The 6,993-nt window shown below is 32.4% G+C and overlaps 1 non-coding gene across 1 annotated transcript; it reads left to right on the top strand.

The window, feature by feature from the left end:
* Positions 1-6,484: 6,484 nt before the first annotated feature.
* Positions 6,485-6,591, top strand: LOC138094200 (U6 spliceosomal RNA). Its single transcript, XR_011146230.1, has one exon. It is a non-coding gene; the product is annotated as a U6 spliceosomal RNA (small nuclear RNA).
* The last annotated feature ends 402 nt before the right edge of the window (positions 6,592-6,993 follow it).

A 6,993-nucleotide genomic window follows, 5' to 3' on the forward strand; every position in this document is an offset into this window, starting at 1 on the left:
AGTGAAATATTTAATCAGAAAACACTTCCTGGCTTATTATATTTCACCACATAAAGAGATAAAACATCCCTATATTTACATATTTTGCTTTAAGAATTCAACTAGTCCAGTCTGTTGAGTTTTTACCTATGTATTCACCTTTGAACCCACTACCCATTTCAAGATACAGATCATAAAATAACTAAATTATACTACAGGTGTATGTGATCCTACTCTCTCTTTTTATTTTTTTAACAAAAAAGGGAAATGATAATGGAATTGAAGAAAGGTATAAATACCACATCTATCTTAGTGACAGCTCACAGATTGAAACATCACTTATATGGAACAACATTTATATCTACATAGTAAAATAGCAAGATGAAAATAAAATACATGTTGACAAAAATATGTTGTGTACAAAAAGTAGAAGAGTTTAATGACATTATGGTCAGAGTCTTCCTTGATTTGTCAGCACATTTGCTTTTCATCTAATCCAATTATGACTCTTTCCTGTAATATAATTATTTCATTACCATCAGGATAACAACTAGCAGGTATGGACTGATCAATAAACTATTTTTGCTTTGAAAACAACCGGATAGCATTATTTGCTGGAGAAGTTACTCTTGCGGTTTCCTGTAGGTGATAATTGCTTTAAAGTTAATAACTGCATTAGATAGAGTAATGGTTTTGATGGTTAGAAAAAGTAGAACCATAAACAGGTGTCTTATATTATTAGGTGATCTAAACCTTTATCTAGAGCAATGGTGGACTTTGAAAGAGTAGATTTTATATTTTATTCTAACTGTTAATGATGCTTTGTTTATGAGGCTGGTAAAACATGCAGAGCCTTGCAGAAACTACAAAATAATGGTTCGTTTAGCTTATATTATTCGTGATGAAGACCTCACAGAGCTGACATGTGAAACTCAGTTTTCACTCTTCTTTCTAATATAAAGCACACACACACATGTACACACATACATATATACTTTAAACAAAGGGAAAAAGTATAGAAAATGTATAATGAATATACATGCATCTTCATCTAGGCTGGTGACATCTGACTAGTGTACAGCATTTGCTTCCTTTTTTAAAGATTACTTTTAAGGAAAAAATATTATTTTTATAGTTGAAATTACATTTGTGCCTTTCCCTATTCTAAAGTTTGTCCTTTCCAGAGAGAAAGGCTATTTGGATTTGGTATTTCTTATCTTACATATATTTCATACTTCTTGTAAACATACATATTTCATATATATTTCATTCTTTTGTGAATATATATATATATACCTTTGCAAGTTTTATGATTTTCCATCAATTATGTCATATTCCATGTACCTTTTAAAGATTTACTTGTTTCTTTTAATTCAACATAGTTTTTGAGATTTAGTCAAGGTAAAACATCGAGTTCTGTTAGCCTCAAATCTTCTCTGGTCTGTAAAATGTTGTTATTGTCGTTCAGTTGCTAAGTTGTGTCCAACTCTGCAATTTCCAGGACTGCAGCACCCCAGCCTCTATCCTCCACTATCTCCCAGAGTTATTCAAGTCCATTCAAATTCATGTCCATTAAGTCAGTAATGCTGTCTAACCATCTCATCCTCTGCTGCCCCTTTCTCCTTCAATCTCTCCCGGCATTGAGGTACTTTTCTATTGTGTCAGCTTTTTACATCAGGTAGCCAAGGTATAGGAGCTTCAGCCCCGCAGTCCTTCCAGTGAATATTCGGGGTTGATTTCCTTTAGGATTGACTGGTTTGTTCTTGCAAGGGACTCTTAACAGCCTTCTCTAGCACCATAACTCAAAAGCATCAATTCTTTGTCACTCAAGTCTTCTTTACACTCACATCCAATTTGTAAAATAGTCATTACAAATAGAGTGGTTCCCATCCTTCAAGAACAATTATTTCTGTTCCCCGTGGAGATGAATAGTATTGTTAATGCTATGACCAGTCAGAACTATTTGCACTTTTACTACATGTATAGGTACCTAGAAGTGATTAATTATATTATTTTGTGTGTTTGCATGCTATGATTATATGGTTTTGCCTTTTTATAATTATGAAATTTTATTTTTAATTGTACAATACTCCTTGGGAATAAAGTCTCTTTTTAATTGTGTTTATATAGTCACTCCAGACTTCTTCCATTTACTATTTGCAAACTTTATCTTTTTCTAACCTTTTGCTTTCAAATCATTTGTACCTTAATATTGAAAAGCATGTAGCATATAGTTGAATTTTGCTTTTTAAATTTAGTCTGATAACCTGCTTTTTATTTGGAGAACTTAGTGCATTTGTGTTTAATATAATTGCCAATATGGTTGATTATAGTTTTCTCATTTTACATTTTTTCTCTGTTCTGTCTAAATTTATTTACTTTGATCCCCATCTTCACATGTTAAGTATTTTTTAATATTCCTCTTTATTTTAGCTATAACTCTTTATATTTAAATTTTTTCTCTAATAATTATAAAACATGTCTGTAAATGATCACAGTTCCAATTTGTCTTTATAAAAGTTGGTGAAGGTCATTGAGAGAACTGCTAGTTGACCTGTAAGCTGGACTTGAGCAATAGGAAGACTCCCATTTCCTTCCGTGTCCTTGCAATGTGTGTTTTGTTTGCCTTCCCCATTTGAGAAGTTTCCTGAGGACACAGCTTTGAGATACTAATGTGGTATTGAGACCATCTGGATAGTATATGTGACTAAACTCAATTAAGGCCTCTGTATAAACTTTTAAAATTCTGGCAAGCAGGTGTGGAGATCTACTCATTCTGTTTGTCAGACAGGCTTCATATGTAAATTCCCTTGCTTATTAAACCTGCCACCTACCATTTGGAGTAATGTGCTTATTTTTTCAATCTACCTTAGGCCTCTGCACATGGAGGTCGTATTATACCCCGGGAACTCTAGGAGGTTGCCAATGAGCAATAATGGCCTACTTTGTGTAAAGTGTAAAATGCTTGTTAATAGTTTAATTTCATTTACTATAACCTCATCCTTTGTGATATAATATGTATTAGGTTTATCTGTATAAAAAATTCAGTTGTAAAGCATTATAAATTTGCTACCATGGATCATTTTTTTTTTTCAAAAAAATTAAAGAGAGAAGGGAAAATATATCTTATTTATCCATAAGATTGTCATTTTTATAATTTTATTTTATTTTTTGTAGATTTGAGTTTCTATCTGGTATGGAGTTTAATCCCTTCATTTTTTCGGCAAGTGGCAATGTTCAATAGAAATGGTGAGTGTAGACATCTTTTTTATTTCCAGTTTAAACATATGGCTTCTCGTGTTCCTTAATTTGAATAGTATTACTGGAGGTTAATCATGCTTATTATTTTCTATATTAGTTTACTGAGTTATTATCATGAATGAGTATGTAATTTTATTGAAGTCAACTATATTTAGGGGGATGATCATGTTTACATTCTTCAATCTGGCAATATAGTAAGGATTATTTCTAAAATTTCTATGAAGCCAACCTTGTATTCTTAGGATGGAGACAACTGGGTCACTTTTTAATTAGCATTTAAAAAAATAGTAGGAAATTTGAATTTAAAATTTTTACATTTATGAGTGACATGAATTTTTAATTTTCTTTTTTTAGTACAGTCCCTTTCCTGATTGGTTATTCCTGAGTACATTCAGCAGTTCTGTAACAGTATGTTAATGGCAAGTTGTCTTAGATTTTGTTTCCCTGAGAAGGACCTTAATTTTACCCTTATCTTTGGTTATTTTTCTGGGCATATATTAATTATCAAAACTTAACTTTTCAGCACTTTAAATTTATTATTGCATTTTTTTTTTTACTTCTACATTGTTTTTTTTTAATGAAACCAATCAGAGTAATTTTATTTTTCATAATTCTTTCCTAGTAGTTTATCTTTTCTCTTTGGTTGCCTTTAACTTCTTTCTCTTAGGGTTCTGTAAACTTTTGTGATTATACATTTAAGTTTAGATTCCTTTTAATTTATTATATTCAGTTATTGTTGCATCATGAAATAAAAGTTTAAGCAGTCCCCTAAATGTGTTCAGGTCTCAACCATTATTTTTTCAAATTTTGCCTCTCTGAATCCTGTCTAGTCTTTCATTTTGGAAATCCTGCTCTTCAAGAATTGAATTTCCTCATTCTATACTTGATGATATTTAACCCATCTTTCCTATTTTCTATTTCTTTGTCTCCCTGTGTTCTGATCCATGCTTTTATTTTATTCCCAAATATTTCCCATCTTTTCTATGGGGTGTTTTCTTTCCTTAGGTTTCTATCTGATTACTATATTTCATTATTATTTAAAATATACCTGAAGTTTTATATGAGAGGATTACTAGTTGTGCTTGATGGTCTGATTTTGTGGGTGTTATGCCTGTTGACTTTTGCTTATAGTGTATTATAATTTTGGATTTGTAAGCATCTTTTTAATATACCTTCAGCTGTGAGAATCCTGTGAAGCTTGAAGGAGTGTTTGATTTACTTTCATCAGGGAGGCATTTTATTGTTGTTTTTTAAATTTCAGTGATCCCTATTCAAACAGATAATATAAATTTAAATACCTATTATATGTCATGGTAGATTCATAAAATAAAAGATTTTATTTACTTCTATCAGAGTCCTGTTTTTATGTTAATTCCTTAGTGTGCAGTGGTCTCCATTCAAACAAAAATTTAAGTTTAAAAATCTATCATATGTCATAGTAGATCCATGACTAAATATTTCTTTCCTCTGTATGGTTTATGTACACACAGTAGATTGGCCTAGCAGAGAAATACTTTAGATAAATTGCACTTTATAGTAAAAATTGCACATAATTTTTTATTTTATAAAAATGTTTTAAAAATTCTGAGTGATAACATGGAAAAAGAGGATTAATAAATGATTAAAATACTGTGAATACTCATTTACCATGCTCAGTTAAAATATTTACTTAAAAGTACACTGTAATTTTGAGGGGCTGCTGCTGCTGCTAAGTCGCTTCAGTCGTGTCCAACTCTGTGCGACCCCAGAGTTGGCAGCCCACCAGGCTCCCCAGTCCCTGGGATTCTCCAGGCAAGAATACTGGAGTGGGTTGCCATTTCCTTCTCCAATGCATGAAAGTGAAAAGTGAAAGTGAAGTCGCTCAGTCGTGTCCGACTCTTATTGACCCCATGGACTGCAGCCTACTAGGCTTCTCTATCCATGGGATTTTCCAGGTAAGAGTACTGGAGTAAACTAATATAATTACAATATTAGGAAAATACTTCCAGTGATATATGCCACCAGGAACTGAAAATTACAGAAATAATTTAGCACTTGAAGTGTACAAGTACCAGAATTTTTAATAACATAAATCTTTATTACATTTTTAGTGGATGTGATAACAGAATAATATATTTCATGTAGTACTTCAGAGTTGCAGTTATTTGATTTTTATAGAAGTCCTAAAAGAGGTATGGCAATATCATTATACTCATTTTACATATAGATAAACTTAGCCTTTGCCTAAGTAACTTTCTTTCTAATACATGGAGGTAAGATTGAATCCCAGATTATTTAACACTAAAATCACTACTGTGCTAAAGTGAAGGTGAAAGTGATTCAGTGGTGTCTGACTCTTTGTGACCCCATGGACTATAGCCCACTAGGCTCCTCTGTCCTTGGAATTCTCTAGGCAATTCTACTGGAGTGGTTAGCCATTCCCTTCTCCAGGGGATCTTCGCAACCCAGGGGTTGAACCCAGATCTTTCACATTGCAGGCAAATTCTTTACCATTTGAGCCACAAGGGAATCCCAGATACAGGAAATACTTAAACACAAAACAAAACAACAACAACAAATCTCAAAGGACTTTTTTGTACACTATGAGTTTTAATAATTCTTTTGATTAAATTTAAAGATTTGTGGAAATAGAAAAAATATTTTAAGAAATAGAAATGTTGTAATCTGGATTTTCATTGAATTGATTCTTTTCTGTGTGAGAGTTACACAGCTATAATTTCAACTTTTTAAGTATCCTAGTGGTTAAATGTTGAATCACTGGGCACTAGATTTGTCATGCAATAAAAAATAAAATTATATATTTCTTTACTTAATTCAACAAAAACAGATTATGTAAGATGATCTCAGATCTTGTCACACTGCAGATTTTCCTTGTTAAATCTAACAGTAATGGATGAAGCTAACATGGATAAATGGATAACATGGATAAATCTAACAGTTGGAGGAAGCTAGAGGGTTTCTGTGTTTGATATGTTTCTATCTAGTTGAATATAGCACAATTTCAGCATCTGAGATTTTATTAAGAAAGCATGTATGAGTTAAGGTTTAGTTAAGTGCTATAACCAATAATACTTTTATCTCTAACAAATATGTGATTGATAAAACATACAATATATCTATCAATCTGTCCATATATAAGATGGAGTCAGAAATGGCAGCCTACTCTAGTGTTCTCACCTGGAAAATTCCATGGATAGAAGAGCCTGGTAGGCTACATTCATGGGGTCCCTAAGAGTCAGACATGGTGCTTGCTTCGGCAGCACATATACTAAAATTGGAATGATACAGAAAAGACTAGCATGGCCCCTGTGCAAGGATGACACTCAAATTTGTGAAGCGTTCCATATTTTTATCACTGATGAACATAGATGCAAAAATTCTCAACAAAATTTTAGCAATCAGAATCCAACAACACATTAAAAAGATCATACACCATGACCAAGTGGGCTTTATCCCAGGGATGCAAGGATTCTTCAATATCTGCAAATCAATCAATGTAATTCACCACATTAACAAATTGAAAAATAAAAGCCATATGATTATCTCAATAGATGCAGAGAAGGCCTTTGACAAAATTCAACATCCATTTATGATTAAAAAAACTCTCCAGAAAGCAGGAATAGAAGGAACATACCTCAACATAATAAAAGCTATATATGACAAACCCACAGCAACCATTATCCTCAATGGTGAAAAATTGAAAGCATTTCCCCTAAAGTCAGGAACAAGACAAGGGTGCCCACTTTCACCGCT

This window comes from Capricornis sumatraensis, chromosome 17, assembly GCF_032405125.1.
Source record: "Capricornis sumatraensis isolate serow.1 chromosome 17, serow.2, whole genome shotgun sequence".
NCBI lineage: Eukaryota > Metazoa > Chordata > Mammalia > Artiodactyla > Bovidae > Capricornis > Capricornis sumatraensis.